This window comes from Octodon degus, unplaced genomic scaffold (genome assembly GCF_000260255.1).
Source record: "Octodon degus isolate 3935 unplaced genomic scaffold, OctDeg1.0 scaffold00116, whole genome shotgun sequence".
Classification (NCBI taxonomy): Eukaryota; Metazoa; Chordata; class Mammalia; order Rodentia; family Octodontidae; genus Octodon; species Octodon degus.
The window spans coordinates 6,172,803-6,190,474 of record NW_004524692.1 but is presented as its reverse complement, the minus strand read 5'-3'; the positions used below and the strand labels follow the sequence as shown (position 1 = coordinate 6,190,474).

At 39.5% G+C, this 17,672-nt stretch overlaps 2 pseudogenes; one reads left to right on the top strand and one right to left on the bottom strand.

Moving 5' to 3' along the window:
* Positions 1 to 6,484: 6,484 nt before the first annotated feature.
* On the bottom strand, positions 6,485 to 7,837 carry LOC101587613 (annotated as a pseudogene).
* A 5,315-nt stretch (positions 7,838 to 13,152) lies between these two features.
* On the top strand, positions 13,153 to 17,274 carry LOC101592090 (annotated as a pseudogene).
* The last annotated feature ends 398 nt before the right edge of the window (positions 17,275 to 17,672 follow it).

Genomic DNA, 17,672 nt, shown 5'->3' with positions numbered 1-17,672 from the left:
CACAAGTCCGCATCTTGTACAGCAATTAACCACTAAGAAGAATATATGCAGTGTATTATTTGTTGAAAAATAAAAAAAAAAAAATAAATGGCTTTTTAGATTCTAATCTAGCTGCTCTGGTTCCTATTCTAAGCAACTCATAACCAAAGTTGTGAAGGCAGGACTAGGCCTCAGTGCCTTTTAAAGCAAACATGCTACCTCAGTCCTGAGATAAGCTTCCTGACTTGTTAATGTGGGTTACTAGTCAGTCACTAGGCAACTTTGTGTCATGTGTTACTAACTTTGCAAAGGTATAAATAAATGTAGGTTTCATTATGCTGGTGCATGAGTCTTGCCCATCAGGCAGACTACTGACCACCTAGCCCAGCTTTTGACTTATTGTCTATCTTTATCATTCCTGATGCTGTGTCTCCCAGGTAGAACCATTCGCAGCAAGACCAAGGAACCCCTACAATTACTGTATTGTTTTATTGTTTCCCCCTAAAGCAGTATGCCAAACAAGAATATTTCCCACCACAAAACTCAAAGAGGATGAAAAGACTGTGCACTGTCTCTATCGGCATGTCTCCCTCTGTCTGCCACCAGTCATTCCCTGTACTTTTCCCACCCACCCAATGCATGGAGACTGCTCTGTCATGATCCTCTGAGGCTTGATCATCTGCCTCATGCAAAGCTTGAACCACAGTTTATTTAGGTTGTGACAATATCCTAGAACAGCAGAGGACAGGGGACCTGGAGGGCCTGCCTAGAAGTGGACTCTCCCTCGTCCCTTGAGAAGCTATCAAAAGAGAACAGTTTCTCATGGTCCCCTGGTCTCTACTGAAGTATGGGAACTCATATCTAGCCCTGGAAAAGCAGAGCTGTGGGTCATTAAATATGAACACAGTGATCTAGAAAGGGCCCCTGCTGGAGCTGGTTTCCCCTCCCATCTTTTCTTCATTTATCTCTTACTGGGATAACACCAACAAAATGGTCATCGCAAACTGAAAGAAAATGAAGCTAAGGAAAAAGAAAGAGCAAAAACTTTGTGGAAAAATGGAAGTTGAAGGGGTGGGAGTTAAAGAAAAATGCTAAGATGTCTATCTACATCAGCACTAACTAAAGGTAATGTGGCACCAAAGAATAAATGTGCTTTTGTAAAGAGCCATGGATTTCAGAAGAAAAAGACCAGCAAAGTAAAACCTCGAGTTAACATGACAAATGAATCTGATGAGGAAACTCCACAACTGGTACCAATAGACGTGACTCCAGTAAAAGAAAATGTTTAGGTACAAGAACATATCCCCCAGAAGAAGTCTCCAAAAAAGAGTCCTGGTCCCAGCACATCCCAGGGCAAGAACAGAAAGGCCCTGCCAACTCCCGAGACTGCAGGTGCAGGGCCACGGAAGAAGCCAAAAATAGGACAGAAGAAGAAACAAAGAAAATCCTCAAAAGAGGAAAAAGACCTGAGACAGATTAAAAAAAAAAAAAAAACAGAGGCCAAGCTCTTCACTACTGCTAAAAATCTGCAAAGAAATCTCCCCGTGCCCCTAAGCAGTTGGCAAAAGTACCTGCAGTGCCCCAATCAACCTAAAACCAGGACTTAACCAGAAGGAAATAGAGTTACTTGAGGGCTGCTAGAAAATCCCCTGGTCCTGGGCTCAGCCCACAGCACCATTCAGAATAAAGGAATAAAATAAAAACACTGGTGTGCTGATCCACCAGCACTACCTTCTTCAAAAGTGAGGCATGGGGGCCGGGGAGATGGCTCAGTGGAATAAGTGTTTCCCTGGCAAGCACAAGGGCCTGAGTTCAATCCCTGGTTCCACACACACACACAAAAAAAGTGAAAAGTGAGGCATGGATCTAAATATTTTTTTAAATCTCCACAACTAACTCTGGCATGTATCTAGTTAGAAGAAACACTGATTAAGGTCTTTTTTAATTGCTCTTTTGTGTAATTATTATGTCAAGCAAAGTAAATGCTCTGTGTTTGATTTTCTTTTCTTTCTTTTTTCTTTTTTTTTTTTTTTTTTTTTTTTTTGGTACTGGGGATTGAATTCAGGACCCCGCCCTTGCCAGGCAGGTGCTTATTCTACCTAGCTGTCTCCTTGGCCCCTGTGTTTGACTTTTATTAAAGTGTAATGTTTATTTCTGAAAAAAAAAAAGAAAGAAAGAAAAGAAAGAGCTCCCCGTACTGGATCCTGTAGTTACTCTTTCTTCACTCTCAGGATAAATAACAAAAGTGAGTGCTTGCGTCCCTGCTGGCCAGATCAGCCTTACTAGTGCAGTGTGATCTGGCCTCCATTTTCTTTCTGGTTTATTCTACTCAAAGCATTGAAACTTTTAATAGCAGATTATCTTATTTTTTTCTTTTTATTTTTTGACCAATTTTACATTCTAATATCTGGTAATCTGCATAGCTAATTTGAAGACAGCAATATGCAATGTAACAGCCAATGTTGAATTCCTATTATTTTTTCATTCTCTTTTTTAAAAAAGAAAAGAAATAGAACTCCCCTATATCTAATTTGAGCAGTTATGTTCATACGAAGGTACTGGTCCCCAGTTTTGCCAGTAAAGAAGCTAAAAGTTCCACCAGTGGGTTGTGGAAAAACACAGTTCTCACAGTTCTTAAGGTCTGAAACCCTGTTATTTGCCAACTACCTGCCTAAAAGTTCTGCTTCCACTGGCCTTAGGCATGCCAGCAGCTTGATATTTTTCAGCATATTCCCCCATTATTGTATTGAGCATAGCTTAGTCTTGCAATTAGAAAGCCTGACCTCATCCACCTGCCCCAGGGTAGTTGCCACAGACTACAGGTGGTGCTTCCGGGTGTGGGGTATGGGTAAGTTCCTCAGGTTGATGTGGGTCCCATGGATGCTACTTCTTCCAGGCTCAGGTAGCTAATCTGCAGTGAGCCATCTGGGCCCAGGACAGTCTTATGACTAATACTGGGTCATGTGCCTGAATTTCTGCCTGATAGAAAAAATGCACAGCCCTCCAGCTTCTACCATGGTGACTGCCCTGAGACCTAAGGAGACATCCAGGAGATGCTCTCCACTTCTGTCAAGAAAGCAACTGCAGAAGCAGGGTGGCAGAACCTCCTAGGGTCCTAGGTACCTCTAGGGGCTCTGGGTCTTCTGGGAAATCCCCTTGCACTGTGGACACACAATGGAGGCTTCAGGGCAGATGGATTAAGCCAGAAAGTCACAACAGACCTGCAAATAAGTCAATAAGGAGATTGCTATTTTGATCTTAGAGTTGAGAAAGCAGAAACCCAGAGAATTTGGGCAAGGCAAGCTAATGGGTGCTCCGTACACTTGGGAAACAGTATGAGCACTGGGGCACCAGGCACATTACCCAAGTTCAAACTCTTGCTGCACCATGTGCTAGTGCTATGATAGGGCAGGTTACATAATCTTTCTGAGTCAGTTTTCTTTCCTGTGAAACAGGCCTTGATATCCAAGATTGGTGATTTACATGAAATAACACAAGGAAATACTGCTTGCTATTAGTACGGATTCACTATAATCATCATGAGTATTCTTAAAGATAGTTAACATCACTGGAACAACAGCATATTTGATTCACTAAAACTAATCAGCATCCTTGTGCAGACATTTGAAAGTTCACCCCTCAGCATGACCCATCTCTGAGTATTTTTGCCTCACAGACATGCAGCTCAAGGAGGTACAAAGTCAGGAGCTGAGTGAAGCATCATTCAGTTATTTAGCAAGAAGAGGCAGCGTGAGCCAGGGCATGATCTGGGTCCTGATTCACACTTGGGATTACTCAAAAGCGCAGAGCACAGCACTACCATCTAGTCCAGACTAGGAGACTCCTTGCTCAATGTTGGACTACAAAGCCCGATGACAGTAACTGTGATCATGAGAGCTGGGGAGGTGGTGGCAGATGCATGCCGTGTCAGGGAACTACAGCATTCTGTAGCCCTCACCACCAAATCCACTGAATGATGAAAGGCCACTTCCTCCCAGAAGCTACTCTGCATGCCGTGGAGCAGTTGGTGGACGGCGTCCCTCAGCAGTACTTTTGCTCACCCTTGCACCCTCCAGTGAGTAACTCCTCAGGCCCAGTTCAAGCACATTATGAACATTTTAGACTTAACATTCTTAATGAGACTTAAAGGTGGGTATCCTTATTTGCACTTTACAAGTGAACACTGAGAGAGTCAAGGAACTTAAGAAACTCACCCACACTCCCTGGCTAAGGGGCAGCAGAGTCCTTTGAAAGCTCAGGTGTGAGGGCCGGGGAGATAGCTCAGTAGAATAAGCGCTTGCCTGGCAAGCACAAGGGTCTGAGTTCAATGCCCAGTTCTGCCAAAAAAAATTAAAAATAAAAAAATAAAGCTCAGGTGTCTCTGAACCCCCAAACTCCAAGTTCTCTGTATACTACGCCGTGCCCTCAACAGCAAGATTTCCCCAAGTTACATTGTTCCTCACATTGGGCTGATACTTTCCTTTCTTTGCCACACAACATAGAACCTGATACACAAGACCTCAAAAGATCAAAAGATATATTCAGAATTGAAATGAGGGAATGAGAACACTTTTTAAAAGCAAGGCCCATCTTATCCACTCTTTTGCCATAGGCTCTAGAGATTCCTCCAGTGAGTCGCAAGCACCTCACCAAACACCATGAAGGGAAGAAAGAGCTCAGGTATGCATGCTCTGCAGGGTGAGAGGAAAGTGGGGTAGGAACACTATTACAGAAATACAATTTTTTGGTCTTAATTCTGCTTTGTCAGGAAATCTGATTTTCTGAGACTCACTTGTTGCACTTGCATTCTTACAGTCTGGCTTGTGCTGTCCTTCAGCTTCATGGATCCTTAATTTGAAGGACAGCCCACTTGTGCTAGAACAAGTCACCCGATCTTTCTGAGCCTCAGACCACATCTGTAAAATGGGTACAATACTAGATGGTGTTATCCATACCCCAAGATAGTCACAGGGATCAATTTTTTAAAATCTAATTAAAATAAATTCCCAAGTTTCAAATATATCAAAGAGGATCATCAACACACTAAGGGGACACTTTAAGGCTGACGTGGTAACTCTGATAGCCAGTATCGTCTGGTTTCCCCTTGAAGGAGGAAAGTGGAAGCTTGAAGTTCAGGTGACTACGAGCACAAGCCAATTGCTCATCATGAATTTCTCCAGAGCTAGCTTCCTCTAACCTTCTGTGCCTAAGACCATCTCCTGCCATCTCTCAGCTCCTTGGGGTGTGCAGTTAGAATCCAGTGCAACAAAAATTTCCAAGCATGCAGCAGCCTTGAGGGACTCTACTGCAATCATTTATGAGAGACAGAATGAGGAGACTCTCAAGAGCTGACATAAAAGTCAGTGTGGAAATAGGCACCCAGGACCAGATACAGCATTCAATTTGCAAAGCACTCTCTCTCTATTGGTCTTTAAAACCCCAAAAGTCTCAAGAAACATGCTTGAAATGGCAAAACGAAGGAAAGGGGAGTCCTGAAACTGGCTACATCTGACCCTGTAACTCATGCCTCTGTTATTTAGCCTCTCTGGAAATGCCTAGGCTCCTTGCTCATGAAAAGCTGAGGAAATGTGAGGGTGGCAAGGACAGAGTCTGGGGCAGCATACCCTGAAGTTATTACACATATAGACACAGCCTAGCTTCCATAGGAATATATATTGGCTCAGTGGTCTAAGCACCTGCCTGGCAAAAGCGAGGATGCAGGTTCAAGTCCGGGTACCACATGCTAGCCTGGCCCTGGAACCCCAGGCACATTGTGCTGGCCACTGAAAATGGACTTGGTTGTGCCTGCCTGTAATCCCGGCACTAGGGAGGCTGAGACAGAAGGATCACTAAGAGTCCAAACTGTGTAGTGAGACCCTGTACCAAAAAAATAAATACATGATTTTTTTAAATGACATGTAGTTTTGGCATTAGAAAATATGAAAGCAAGCAGATACAAAATAGGATGGGTGGAAATTACCAGAGTAGGCTATTGCAAAGCCAAAGCTAATGGTATTGCAACCTCGCTTTCAGCTGTGTTGAACCTGTGACCAAGTTAGAAAATATACATTACTCTTTTTTTTTTTTTGGAGGTTTTTCACTTTTATTTTCCATAAAAGTAAGAATGAATGAAACTAGTTAAATGACGCCTACCCCAGCTGGAACAGTGGCTACGCTGGGCATGGAGTCGCCGTCCACTGGAAGGCGCGTGGTAAGGGGTGGAGCGGGTGCTTTCATCGCTAGCCTTAAACGCACACAGGTCGTCACTCTTGCAGGCAGCATGGTTTCTGATCCTTCCTTAGGATGCAGCAGTCTTTAAAAAAAAATTATTGTATTATAATAATAATATGAATCTCTCTTTTTTGTTTTGTTTTTTTGTTTTGTTTTTTTTTTTTTTTTTTGTTTTTTTTTTGGTTTTTTTTTTTTTTTTTTTTTTTTTTTTTTTTTTTTTTTTTTCCATTTCTTTTAGGGATTGGGTTGTGGGGGGGAAGAAGAAGAAAAAGTGTCACTCGTCTGTTAGGTCCTGAACAAAGAGAACTTCTGTGTGGCTGAGTCCTGCCTCCTGCAGCGTAGGGGGGTTGGGCCATTCCTCTGAGGGAACACAGAGCAGTACCCGCCAGGAAAGTTGGCTTCAATCTGAAACTTTTCAGGACTTTGCTTCAAGGAGAATAAGAAGTCGTGGATTACTGTTAGAGACTGTGAAGAGTGGAATCGTCTCTCTACTTGGGTATCATTGGGTAATTTGAAAATGATCTTGACACTTTCGGGGTCTTTGGTAGAAGGCTCCGCAGGCAGGCACTGCAACTTCCTTTCCTTTTCCTCCTGGAGGTTCTGCCGCCACCGCTCCTCCGCCAGCTTCTGAGGCTGGACCTCCTCCTCCTTCCGCCGCTTCTGCACCCGCTCCTCCCGTTTCTTTCTTTCTTTCTCCTGGTCAGCCCTGAGAAAGGCTAAGTATACCTCATCCTGCTGTTGTCTTTGCACTCAGGTCTGGTTCCTTTCTTCTCTTTCTAGTCTTTCTGACACCAGGTATGTCTGGTTTGCATCCATAATAAATGTCAGCTGGTTGATGAGGCCATCAGGTTGAATGAGGCCTTCTAAGAGTCCCACCGCTGTCATCCTCTGATCCTTCAGCATAATCATGGCCAGGAATGGATAGGTATTCTCTCGCAAAGCTTATGAAACCCTGTATCCTTCAGGTTTGTTTGTAGAACACTCCCAGAAGAGCATCCTAGTATTTATGAGTGAAATAACTTCAGGTGCACAGAGTGTATTGCGACAAAACTCATCTGAGTCCTGGTGGTCCCCTCCATGAAGATAAACGAGAAGAAAGCAAAGCTCTCGCTTGGCGTCATTAGGTGCCTGACTATACGTTCCCTGGTAGAAGACAGGGTATGCCCTCATTATGCACTCTTCAAAAGAGTGCATAAATGAAACAATGTCCCCAACAGGGTCAGTGACCCGGTTGCGAGGGTCAGGCCATATAAAATGAAGAGCAAACCTAAATATATCAAGTATTGTGTAGTAGGTAACCCGGAATGGAAGCATTATCAAGTAATATCCCCATCCGAGCAGCCCCCTTGGTTGTGGTCTTGAGACAACATAGCTGTAGATCCTGTGATCAGCTGTATTAACCAGTAGGGGTCGGGATGGAGGTGGATTGAAAACACTTGCTACGCCCTCTTGTTCATTCAGTCTGTCTTGTACAGCAGCCTCTATGTTGCAGTTGTGCTGTTCCAAGGTATGGCAGCACTGAGCCATAGATTCTATGCCAGTCAGATCCTGAAACTGCAGCAGCTTCTCTGTCTGCTCCTGGGTTAGATCCCACTCCTCCGGCACAGCCATTTTGCTGCAGCCTCTATGCTCCTCCATTACTCTTAATGTATGTAAGTAACAAAACTTCCTCTTTTTTTTTTTTGGCAGAACCGGGGATTGAACTCAGGTCCTTGCTCTTGCCAAGGAAGCTCATATTCTACTGAGCCATCTCCCTGGCCCCTGTTTTTTTATCTTTTTAATTATTATATTGGCATGTCCAGCCTGTAGCTCTCTGTTCTTCCCATTACCTCCTCTTTCAGATCAGCAATAATAACACCACCATGAAAGAAATCAGAAAATCAATTTCATTCACAATAGTTTTTTAAAAAAGTAAATACTTAAAAATTAACCTAATAACAGAGGTGAAAGACCTCCACAATGACGAAATCAAAGACATTAGAAAATGGAAAGACCTATCTGTTCAGGGATTAGGAGGATAAATGTTGTGAAAGTGGAAATATTATCAAAAGTGATCTACAGATTCAATGCAATCATTCTTGAAATGCCAACATCATTCTTCACAGAACTAGAAAAAGTCAATCCTAAAGTTTATATGGAATCAGAAAAGATTCAGAATATCCAAGGAAATCCTAGGCAAAAAGAGCAATGCTGGAGACTTCACAATACTAAATTTCAAGCTATACTACAAAGGCACAGTAAGAAAAACAATATGGTATTGACATGTGTAAATCAATGGAACAGAACAGAAGACACAAATAAATTCAAGTACCTCCAGCCATCTGATTCATAACAAAAGGGTCAAAATATTCTGGAGAAAAGACAGCATCTATTAAATGGTACTGGGCTCAAAATGTTTCGAATGACATTCTAGAAAGTCATAATAAGGTCTACACCTCCATGAATCTCTAAAGAAGGAATCTATAAGACAAGGCAAATGATCAAACAGAGGAAAAATATGGGAAGCCAACAAGAAAATAACATGAAAAGGAAAAGTCAGTATGTATCAGTTATTACCATCAATGTTAATGGTCTCAATTCACCAGTCAAAAGACACAGACTTGAATAATGGATCAAGAAGCAAGATCCAACAATATGTTGCATACAAGAAACACAAGTAAATTAAAAATAAATTCATAGACTGAAAGTCAAATAATGGAAAACAATACTCCATGTGACAGGAACTCAGAAAAAAGCAGAGGTAACTATTCTATTTGCAGACAATGTGAAGTTCAAGCCTAGACTGATTAAGAAAGATGAGGAAGGTCACTAAATCCTTATACAGGGGACAACCTGAGAGAAATAGATGAGTCATAAGTACATATGCAACAAATACCAGTGTACCCAACCATATAAAGCAAATATTGAGGGGAAGGAGAAATCTATAAGCAGAAATATAATTATGTTGGAGTAATCTGTATACTCCACTATTACAAAAAGATAGATCAACTACACAAAATGTCAACAATGAAATATCACAATTTAATGAAACTTCCAAATGAATGACTTAGTAGCTATCTACAGAGTGTGCCACTCCACATCAGAATACACATTCCTCTCAGTTGCATACAGAACATTATCCAAAACAGATCATATACTAACTCATAGAATATGTTTAAGTAAACACAAAGGAATTGAAATTATCCCATGCATATTATCAGACAGTGCAATGAAATTGGGAATGAATGGAAAAAAAACCATAAGATCTTCATAAACACATGGAAATTGAATAACACCCTCCTGAACAACCAATGGGTCTCAGATAAAATTAAAGAAAAAATTAAACAGTTTCTACAATTAAATGATGATGAAAATACAACATACTGAAACTCATGAGACACAATAAAAACAGCCCTACAAGGGAAATTTATAGCAGTGAAATTTAAATGCAGAAGAGATGAACAGATTCCTAAATACATGTAAATTATCAAAGCTGAGTCAAAATGATATAAAAATCCTATGTAAACCAATATCAATCAATGAAATCAAAGATATAATTAAAAACATACCAAAAAAAAAAAGAAAAGAAAAGTCTACACCCTGGTGGATTCATTGCTGGATTCAAGGAAAATTATAGAAGACTTAAAACCACTACTTCTCAAACTCCTTAATGAAATTAAAAGGGAAGCAATACTCCCAAATTCTTTCCTGGAAACAAATATTACTCTGATACCAAAACTGGAGAAGGACACAACTAAGAAGGAGAATTACAGGCCAATCTGCCTAATAAGCACAGATGCAAAAGTTCTCAACAAGATCCTAATAAACAGAATACAGCAAATCTTCAAGAAGGTTTTACATGATGACCAAGTTGGATTCATCCAGGGATGCAGGGATGGTTCAACATATGTAAATCAATACATGCAATGCATCATACTCACAGAGCCAAGGACAAGAATCATATTATCATCTCACTAGATGCAAAAAAAGTTTTTGACAAGTCCAGTCATTTTTGATAAAAGTCCTAAAGAAAATTAGAATAAATGTTCTTTGGCTCAATCTGATAAAAGACATCTATGATAAATCCTGAGGGGATTTGACTAACTTTATCAGATACAAAAGCTATGTTTCTTGTTATATAGGTCTCGCTTTATCTTGGTCTTAACCATCCAGCAGAAAAGTATAAAAATGAGGTGTAAAAAGTAAAGCCATAGTAATATGCCGAGCTGTAGAAGGCTCAAGTCAACAACTTCTGACATTGCCAGTCTTATGGAAGACCCACTACTATTATGGACTACTGGACTATTTTGGAATATTTTGCTGAATTCACACACATAATATTTAAATGACAAAACTAAACAAAAAAGGGGATACAAATGAACGACCATTTTGTATCTGTATATTTAAAATAGTTAGGATAGATATATGGCTATAGTCCCTTAATTGAATAAATAGAAAGATTTGTTCTAATAGTGTTTGTAAACAGGATATCATGTCTGCATCTTGTACAATGAATAACCACTAAGATAACAATATGCAATGTATTAATTATTGAAACTATCCTACTAATCGTATTTGAAACTGTCTCATTGCTATTTGTTTCTCAATAAAATTATGGGGGAAAATTTTTTTAAAAATTAAAAACATCTATGACAAACCAGCAGCCAACATCATATTAAATGGACAAAAATTGAATCTTTCTCTTTAAAATCAGGATCAAGAAAAGGGTATCTCCACTCTTATTCAACATAGTCCTAGAAATTTTAGCCAGAACAATTAGAAAAGAGAAAGAAAAAAAGGAATAAGGATAGGAAACAAAGAAATCTTCATTATTTGAAGATGAGATGATGCTCTACATAGAAGACCGCAAAAATGCCCCTAAAAAACTGCAAGGCTCAATAAGGAAATTCAGTAGCATAGCTAGATAGAAAATCAACACTCAAAACTCACTTGTGGTCTGGGGAGATAGCTCAGTAGAATAATCGCCTGCCTGGCAAGTGCAAGGTCCTGAGTTCAATCCCCAGTACCACAAAAAACAACAAAAACAAAAGAAAAAACCCTCAATTGTGTACTTTCCTGTGCACAAATAACAAACTCATTGTGGGAGAAACTAGGGAACCAATACTCTTCTCAACTGCATCCAAAAATATGAAATCCTTAGGAATCAATCATTGAAAACTATAATACTTTGACAAAAGAGACTGAAGCAGATTTCAAAAAATGGAAAGGCATGCCTTGCTCTTGAGTAAAAAGAACCACTATCGTAAAAATACCCAAACTTTTAAAACTGTTATATAGTTGAATACAATTCTGATCAAAATTTCAATACATATCTCACAGAATGAGAAAAATCCATCCTAAAATTTCTTTGAAACCAGAAGAGACCTAGAATATCAAAGGCAATTCTGGGCACAAAGGCAAGACAGAGGGCATCACAATCCCTGACTTGAAAATGCACTGCAAAGCTACTATGATAAAAACAGCATGGTACTGGCAAAAATAAAAGACCGAGGATCAATGAATTATAAAATTCAGAAACAAATTCAGACTTACCAAGCTACCTTATCTTTGACAAAGGAAAAAAATATATGCACTGGAAGAAAGCCTCTTTAATAAATGGTGCTGGAGAAACTGGCTTTATACATGCCAAAGATTAAAATTGGATTGTGTAAATGTAGAATTTACACAAAGTGCTTAGTATGCACCAAGAATGAAAACCCAGAAGTTTTAGAATACGTAGACAGACAGGAGACACCTCCATGGGCATAGCGCATGGCAGTTTTATGCGTAGCCCAAGAGGAGCACTTGCACCTTGGAAGTAGCAGCTAGGGAAGACACAGGGCTTCATATATCTTTCACAGTGATTGATCAAGGATACAAATATTAAATCTGCCAGAAGATAGAACAGATAAAACTCTTGAAGAGAGTGATGTAGGCAAAAACTTTATGATAAAACCCTTGTCACACAGCAACTATCAAAAAGAGCCAACAACTGAGATCTCACCCCAGAAAGAATGGCTAACATCAAGAAGTCAGCCAATAACAAATGCTGAAGAAGTTATAGAATTAAAAGAACACTTCTTCACGGTTGGTGGGAGTGAAGACTGGTACAACCACTATGAAAATCAGTGTGGAGATTCTTTAAAAAGCTAGGATTGGAGATCCCATTCAAGCCAGCTATTCCCCTCCTGGGTATTTTTCCAGAATGCCTCAGTTACTCTTCTTTCACTACTGGGACAAATACCTGACACCCAAAATGAAGGAAAGAAAGGTTTATTTATCTCATAGTTACTAAAGGTTTCAGTCCATACTCAACTAGCTCCAAGGCAGAGAAACACATGGCAGAGAGCAACCTTTCATGGCAGCAGCAAACAGCAAAAGGGCAGGAGCAGTGGCAACAATGGCAACAGAGAGTAAGCCTGTCTCCCTCATGTTGCATTCAGGCTATCCACCCCAAGATGGGTGCAGCACTCACACCCATAATCCCAGCAGCACTCACATCCATAATCCTAATAGATCATGATTGTAATAGTTAAGTCCTTTCACTATCATTTATGAGCCTGTTTCGTGGATATAGAATGCAGTTAGTGAGCTACATTATGTGGGGCTCTTTTCTAGATATACTGCACATAATTGGTAGAAGCTATGATTCTTTCCATATCTCCTGTTGTGTACATTCTTTGGAAGCTATTAATTAATGGGCAAGTTAAGTTTGGCTACTACAATCTTTGAAACTTCTTTTAGTGTTTGTCAAGTGGTACAGTTCAAAATAACATAGCTGGTATATTGTCACTGTGCCAGGCACTACATAAAATTGTTTACTGCAACAAGATTTTATCTGTGGAACCCACACCTTGCTCTCTCACTGACAATCTTCAAGACTTGTTTATCTCTGATATAAGCAGACTAAAAACAGATCATAATTACCCAGCAAAACCCCAGCACTTTCTGGGCTTTCAGGACATGGAGTGGTCAGTATTCCCGGCCTCCATAATCCAGGGCACCAGTATGTAGGCTCTGAACTCTGCAACTAACTCATCCTCTAATTTCAGGCAAGTGACTTCAGTTCTTTATCTGTTTTTTTAAGAGGCTAATATATGATAGTGACAATGACTGAAGAATTTACACAAAGTGTTTAGTATGCACCTAGCCACTGGAAGCTGTATGTTCTGTACAGGAAGAATTCTTTTGTAGTGGTCTTCAACCCAACTTCATACCAACTAGGCTTTTACCTACTGAGTTTTCCCACAGCACTTACCCAAGCTAACCTCCACCCAAGGTCTCTAGCCCTATGTCTTCCCTAGCTGCTACTTCCAAGGTGCAAGTGCTGCTCTTGGGCTACGCATAAAACTTCCATGCCCTTTGCTCATGAGGATGTCTCCTTTCTGTCTACATATTCTAAAACTTCTGGGTTTTCAGAGCTTGCCCCAAGCTCCTTCCACCCTTCCAGATTGTATTATGCTTCCTTGTTTTTAAAGATATTCTCTATGTATTTTTCCACCCGTAATTCTTGGAGTAGCTTGGGTCCTGAACACACTTCATTGCCTCTAGAATATCCAGAGTACCCTCAGATGCTCTAGAATCTGGGAATACAGATTAGGCTCATCCAGAACGCATCCACAGAGTCTGTACGTGAAGATGAGTTATGTTGACCAAATGCTTTGCTTTGGGCTCCAGAAAGCCTTGACAAGAATGTTGATCAAGAATGCAGGAGATAGATAGATAGACAGACAGACAGACAGACAGACAGACAGACAGACAGACAGACAGATAAACAGATAGATCTTACTTGAGATGAGAAAACCCAGCACTGAATCAATGCTATTAATTATGACCAGACCCCATCCTCATTAAGTCAGTCTGAAATCCTCTGGAGAATGAGGGGAAGTAGGCTGCAACAGACATGGAGAGGTGCCTTTTGTTTCCCATAACTTCGTTTGAAATTCTCAAACACTCAAAAAACTGAAAGAATTTTATACTGAGCAGTCCTATTCCTGTCTCCTAGGTCCACCGTCAATATTCTACTTTTGTTGGTTCATTACTCACCTACCCATTTCTTCATCCCTCTGGATGTCAATCTACTCAATTTTTTTATAATTTTTATTTTTGTATTAGTACATGTTTGTAGTACATAATGTTTACATACCTCATTGTCTTATTTTAAATACTGCTGATTACTCTAATTCTTTACCATCTATATAGCAATATGTTTTCATTTAATTTTTACCATATCTCTTTAGGAAGATGAGACAAATCTGAGCACCTTAATCTTATAAATGAATCAACTAATTTTCAGAAAAATTTAAAAATTTGCCCAAAATCACAAAGCTAATTCCCCTGTTGTAACAGCAATCTGGAAGATATGTTTTCCTGGTTACAGTTGCTACTTTCATAAGGGAGGTTTAGTGAGTGAATGAATGAATGAATGAATGAATGAATGAATGAATGATTATGTTAGGCAATGGCCCTGGAAGATGGAGACAGGAAATCTAATTTCATTTCTCAGCATCTGGATCATTTTTGAATGAATGAATGAATGAATGAATGAATGAATGAATGAATGAATTCTGGCATAAGGTATCCAGCTGCTTCTCCAATCCATCTTCTCCTCTATAGGACTAGGAGCCTCTGGAAAAGACTCAGAGTCTACGGCCATACCACCCTGAATGCGCCCGATCTCATCTGGAAGAGACTCAGATCCAACAGTAGTATCAGGAGTCCTTACGGAGTACTACAACACTTTCCCTTAAATTTCAAAAGAGTCAGAAATTGAGCATGTCATCACAAAAAGGCCCTCATTTTTGCATGCCCCAGAGAAATTCCAATCTTTATGGTCAGAAGGTACCAGAGCCAATTAGACATCAGTGGCTGGCGCTGCTCCTTGCACTTCAGACACCTGAGCCAGAAAGATGCAGGACTTTACCAAGCCCAAATAACCAGCATAATTCTGAAGACATCAGAATTATGAGAGGGAATTCATCTGGTACATCCATGGTTGAGTTCCAGAAGGCATAAGTTCCATAAGATCTTCTGGTTTTTAAATCGAATGTTCTTTTTCTCATAGAATGTGTCTCTCTACAGTAAGTATGACACAATTTTTAGTATTCATGTAAGTTGGTCTTTAGGTTCTTTCTCATATTTTCTCACAAACATTGTGGCATGAGTCAAACTAGCAAGAGCTGTCAGTGTTCTTTCTGGAAATATTTCATTTATATTTTCCAATGCAAAAAGGCAAAAAAAAAAAAAGGTCTCCAAATCTTCAAGTTCTGTTTCCCTCTCACTTGACAATTGCTTCATTTTTATTTCTCATCTCTCACATTTGCCTAAGTAACAGAGAAAAACCACACAGCAGCATCAACATTTTGCTTAGAAATTTCCCCATTTTGTTTTGAAATTTCCTCATTTAATACGTGCATTTATTTCTTAAACATTCTACTTTCCACAAAACACTAGGCCACAGTTGAGCCGAATTCTATTACACTTACAATAATTATCCCCCGTCCCCTAATAACTTGTTCCTCACTCACCAGAAACACTGTCAATGTTCACATTTCTACCAATATTCTATTTATAATATATATGTCTCTGATATAATAAGTTTTCCTAGATTTCTCCTATTTTCCTTCTGAGCACTCACAAGAATTGGTTTGTTAAAGCCAATATTTGTACCAAATCTCAGGGAAACAATCTAGGCTTTTCAGACAGTCCCCTCCAAAGTCTTCAAGCCTCTAACCACTACTCAGCTCCAAAATCACTTTCTGAGGAACCCGCAGCAGGGCATTGAGGATCAAGCAGTCCACACTGTGCTTCTGTAGTACCCAGCGGGCAGACATCCGAGAGCGAAGCCAGCCTGGCTTTCAAAAAGACCTGGGCCTGTTGGAGAAAAAGAAAGATTACAAACTTTGTGCAGATGACTATCATAAAAAAAAAAAAAGTTCCTCAAAGCTTTTCAGAAGAAGGCTTTTTTAAAAACTCCAGATGAATTCTACTATAAAATGACTTGGGTTAAGCTCCAGGATGGAGTTCATGTTGTTAAGGACAATAAGGAAGAAGTAACTCCAGAATAGCTAAAGCTAATGAGAACTCAGGATGTCAAATATATAGAAATGAAAACAGTTGCAGAAGCTAAGAAAATTGAAAGACTAAAATCAGAGCTCCATCTGCTGGATTTCCAGGGAAAGCAACAGAAAAAAAAGTGGGTTTTTTTTGTTCGTTTGGTTGGTTTTTTTGGGTGTGTGTGTGTGTGTGTGTTTCAGTAAGAAAGAAGTAGCAATGAGACAGTTTCAAATCAGGTTAGTAGGACAGTTACAATAATTAATATATAGCATATTGTTGTCTTCGTAGTAGTTATTCATAGTACAAGATGCAGGCATGATATCTTGTCTATACACTCAGTTCAAAACTTTCTTCTCCCTGAACTAAGAGAAAGTAGCTGTATATCTATGCTATTTTGTATATACAGATATATGCATATATATTTTTTATTTTTCACTGCAAAATGGTACTTCACTTATATCTCCCTTTTTTGTTTACTTTTGTCAGAGATGGGTATTCCACTGCCATTCATACATTGTAGGTGCGTGAATTCAGCAAAGTAATCCAATATAGTGCAGTAGTCTATAATAGTAGTGTGTGTTCTTTTTTGGTACCAAAAAAGAAGTTGAACAGTCTGATATTGCCATTAACCCGCAGATATCCCCAGAACCACTTGGCAGCGTCTTTAACAGACCCAAGATAGACACCTCGCAGAAGGAAAAAGTGAAAGGAGTTACCCATCAGACTCGACTTAGAGGATAGCTAAAGAAAGACAAAAGCAGTATAACCGCCTGACAAGTGGATACAATGAGAGAAGAAATTGTTATTGCACAGAAAATTCAAACACGCAAGAATCTTATGGATAAAACTTTTTTTTTTTTTTGTAGTACCAGGGATTGAACTCAGGACCCTGTGCTTGCCAGGCACAAACTTATTCTACTGAGCTATCTCCCTGGCCCTATTACGGATAAAACTCAGAAGGTGAAGGTGAAGAAAACAACAGTGAATGCACTGGCCATTTATAAATTTCAGAGTAGTCGGAAGTGCTGAAGTGTTATAGATTAGCCTTATCATTTACATCAAAATAATTCAATTTTTAGTAATAACTTCAAATTCCATTAGTTCAGGTGAGATCAGGCTTATTCAGAGTGGCGTAGCCATAGACTTATTAGTTCAAATGACATGGCTTTCCTATTTATAACCATGAGTTATTATTGATATCTCTCTATGAGCAATATGAAAGTCCCTTCCCTATGTCACTGTACTGTCAAATCAGTCTTATTTTTTTATACAGTGCTTGCATTTTTTTTCACTATGGAACTTACATATCATTACAACAAAGTAGAAAATAGATTAATTCATTTCTAACTTTAATACTTACTCAAGAACAAGAAATAATTATTGAGTGCTGGGAACTAATATTACTGAGGTGAACAATCATGAGCATT